This window comes from Octopus bimaculoides, chromosome 6 (genome assembly GCF_001194135.2).
Source record: "Octopus bimaculoides isolate UCB-OBI-ISO-001 chromosome 6, ASM119413v2, whole genome shotgun sequence".
NCBI classification, from domain to species: domain Eukaryota; kingdom Metazoa; phylum Mollusca; class Cephalopoda; order Octopoda; family Octopodidae; genus Octopus; species Octopus bimaculoides.
The window spans coordinates 84,436,051-84,439,375 of record NC_068986.1 but is presented as its reverse complement, the minus strand read 5'-3'; positions in this window follow the sequence as shown (position 1 = coordinate 84,439,375).

Here is a 3,325-nt window from a genome sequence, read left to right as displayed (position 1 = left end):
TATATATATATATATCATATATATATATATATATATATATATAGCTGTGTGTCTTTGTGTCTGTGTTTGTCTCCCAGCACCACTTGACAACCAGTGTTGGTCTGTTTACATCCCCATAACCTAGCAGTTCAGCAAAAGAGACCAATAGAATAAGTACCAGGCTTAAAAAAGACTAATTTGACTAAAAAATCTTCAAAGCAGTACACCAGCATGGCCAGAGTTTAATGTATGAAACAACTGAAATATAAAAGATAACAATGTAACCTCTGAATAGTTGCTTTATATGCTAGAAGTAGCAGCTGAATTTCCCTCAAATTCCACCCTATTTCAGAAAGGAAGAATGCAATAAATGATGTAGTTCTTGATGCTCTATGTATTAGAATAATATGGGTGGTCATAGCTGGAATGCTTTTGATCATAGTTCAGCTCAATGAAGATTGATTGATCTAGGACTAAATAACATTTGGGCAGCAAAATACTCTCACACATACTGTAAAGTGGTTTGTGACAGGAAGGGCTTCTTGACATAATAAATATAAGCAAGAGGGTCAAAACAATGAGAAACCTTAATAGCATGCTAGTGCTATGTGTAGTAGTAGGAAGATCAGGTGGGAACAAGTGGCTATGTATGAGAAATCTTTGAATATCGTCAAACAATTTCACCAACTTGCTTTCAAATGCAGAAAATAAACACCAAACAACCAAAATATTGCCCAAGACTTTTCTTTTCCTGTCAGGTATAAAACTTGAGCTGCTACCATCAATGTCATATTGATGAGTGATAGACCTGGAGAGATTATGAAGTACTAGTGTGAAGGTGAGTAGATGATCGTTGTGTCACCAATCAAATTAAGAATTTTAACCAAACCGAACCTAGCCTAAAATAACATACATACATACACACATACATACATACATACACACATACATACATACACACATACATACATACACACACATACATACATACATACATACATACATGCATACATACATACACGCATGCATACATACATATGCACACATACACACTAAGAAATATGCATTTGCAAAAGAATTCTATATAAGAAAAAATTTCAGGATTAAAATACCTTACCTTACAATGTCTTCCTATGCATTTTACTTTTAAAATAGCATTTTTTTTTTTCCGATTTTTATTAGTCAATGCCTTAATTAGAATTTCATTCGATAGATGTTTTCTTCATTTTCCTTTTCATATTTACAGCAGTTGTGTCTTCTTACAAACATATGCTTTCATAGGTTTATTTTTTAATGTCTTAATAACCAATTATGCAGGTAACACATTTATATATTCTTTTTTTTTATGATCAATGGTGATAATGTGAAGGTTGTGGAATCATTAATTGATTTCATTGAAACAAAAGATAAAATTGCAGACAATATTTCAACTGTGGTTTTGGAACAATTAGAAAAAGACAGAATTGATATTCAGAATTGTAGAGGGCAAGCAAATGACAATGCTAAGGTGTTGGCTAGACAACATAATGGCGTTCAGAAACGTATCAAGGAAATTAACTAAAAAGCAGAATTTGTCTCTTGTACAAATCACTTACTAAATTTGGCAGGTGATCACTAAATTTTGGATGTAGGGAATGTTTGTTTGTCCTAACTTCAGTCTCTGGTCAAAATGTCAAACACATAATAGAAACTCAGTGGAGAGCATGTGCAGATGCTGTCAGTTTTGTGAAGAAATATTTCTCAAAAATCTTAAGTACCCTAGAAAAGTTTCGTTTTTAACCTCGTATATAGTACACACTAGGGATTTTGACCTTTAAATTATGGGAAAAAAATGCGGATTATACTCAAGGATTTACAGTATATATATATATATATACTTGTTGCACATTTCATGTGCTTACTCCGGTATATATATATATATATCATCTACAGCTGGATGCCCTTCCTAACGCCAACCACTCCGAGAGTGTAGTGGGTGCTTTTACATGCCACTGACACGGAGGCCAGTCAGGCGGTACTGGCAACGGCCATCCTCAAAATGGTGTATTTTACATGCCACCTGCACAGGCGCCAGTGAGGTCGTTGCCAGTGCCGCTGGACTAGCTCCCATGCAGGTGGCACATAAAAAACACCATTTTGAGCATGACCATTGCCAGTACCGTGTGATTGGCCCTCATGCCGGTGGCACGTAAAAGCACCCACTACACTCTCGGAGTGGTTGGCGTTAGGAAGGGCATCCAGCTGTAGAAACTCTGCCAGATCAGATTGGAGCCTGGTGCTGCTGTCTGGCTTGCTAGTCCTCAGTCAAATCATCCAACCCATGCTAGCATGGAAGGCAGATGTTAAACGATGATGATGATATATGTATCATATATATATATATATATATATATATGAATATATATATATATATATAAATATATATATATATGGGAGCCAGTCAGGGGACACTGGCATCGGCCACATTTGGATGGTGCATTTTATGTGCCACTGGCACAGGCGCGAGTCAGGCAGGCCTGGTGTTGTCCACGCTCGAATGGCGCTTTTTATATTTTCATATATATATATATATATATATACATATATAGATAAATATATGTATTTATTTTCTCTTAGTTAACAATTAACTCTGATAAAATAAATTGGTTAATAGATACCAGGGTAGCAAAGTTCACAAAATAACTTTGGTGTAACTCCTGTTTACGAGGTAGAAACTCCCTGTTAATTTGAGGTATTTTGAATAAATATAAGATTAAATAAATGGAGTTATACGCATGTGTTAAATGATATATATAGATATATACATATATAAACATATAAAAAGCACCATTTGAGCATGGACAACACCAGGCCTGCCTGACTCGCTCCTGTGCTGGTGGTACATAAAATGCACCATCCAAATGTGGCCGATGCCAGTGTCCCTTGACTGGCTCCCATGCTGGTGGCACGTAAAAAGTATATTTTTACACCTGAGGAGTCTTCTTTGCATTGTGTGTTGCATCTGGTGTTATTGCACCATTCCACGTTCACTAGGGAGCAGTACATCAAGACAACAATTGTGACAATAAATTGCTTTTTGGTACACTCAGTTTTGTCTATTAATCTTTAATATATACATGTATATATATATAGATATATATATATATACACACACACACAGATATAACTATGACTGTGTGATTAAAAAATTCATTTCACAACCATACCACATGGTTTCAGGTTCAATCCACTGTTTAACACCTTGGACCTTCTACTGGAGTCACAGGCTGATCAAATCCTTCCAAGCAGGTTTGGCAAATGGAAACTGGAAGGAGCCAATCATATATATATATATATTTATATATAT